We start from the raw sequence: 873 nt of genomic DNA on the forward strand, positions 1-873 counted from the left end.
CTAGGTCTTCCCACTGGTCTACTGCCTGATCCAGTCCATTGCAATTTTGGGCCATCTTGTTTCCTCCATTCCAACTACATGTCCAGCCCATTGCAATCTTTTGCTTCTCATCACTCCCAAGATGCTAGGCTCCTTGTACAGCTCCTCTAATTCTGTGTTATGGTGTCTTCCCCATTATCCCGTAGTCTGATCTCGGACTGGTCCAAATATTATCCTGATGACCTTCCTTTCAAATGTAAGCAGTTGGTTAAGGTCTTGTTCCCGAGTGCTCCAGATTTGAGAACCATAAAGTACTAGTGACATTGAAACTTTCTGGCAGATTACAACTGTATGCCGGACCGAGACTCGAACTCGGGACCTTTGCCTTTCGCGGGCAAGTGCTCTACCAACTGAGCTACCCAAGCACGACTCAGGCCCCGTCCTCACAGTTTTAATTCCACAGTACCTCGTCTCCTGGTCTCGAGTTTGAGTCTCGGTCCGGAACACAGTTTTAATCTGCCAGGAAGTTTCATATCAGCGCACACTCCGCTGTAGAGTGAAATTTTCATTCTACTACTGACATTATTAATGTGATATACAATCGCTGCTTTAGTTGTTGAGAGACACTTCTACATTTTAATATAGGGTCTAGAGAATGATGGCATCTGTTTCCGCCTGCAGTCGTGCTTTTATCTCTGCTTTAGTTGATGTTACTTCTGTAAAAATTGATCAAAGTTATCTGAACTCTTTCACATGTTTATACCTGGTGTGGTTCACATTTAAAACTTGAAAGATTTCAGTCTTTCTTCCTATGGTCATATACTCAGTCTTTTCAGAGCTAATTTGTAGACTGAAATTAACTGACAGGCTGCACACAAGGTACAAACGCAGTCG

General features: G+C 43.4%; 1 non-coding gene across 1 annotated transcript; it reads right to left on the reverse strand.

Moving 5' to 3' along the window:
• Positions 1 to 330: 330 nt before the first annotated feature.
• Positions 331 to 405, reverse strand: Trnas-cga (transfer RNA serine (anticodon CGA)). The gene has a single exon. It is a non-coding gene; the product is annotated as a tRNA-Ser (tRNA).
• Positions 406 to 873: the final 468 nt, after the last annotated feature.

Source organism: Schistocerca serialis, chromosome 3, assembly GCF_023864345.2.
Source record: "Schistocerca serialis cubense isolate TAMUIC-IGC-003099 chromosome 3, iqSchSeri2.2, whole genome shotgun sequence".
Taxonomy (NCBI): Eukaryota; Metazoa; Arthropoda; class Insecta; order Orthoptera; family Acrididae; genus Schistocerca; species Schistocerca serialis.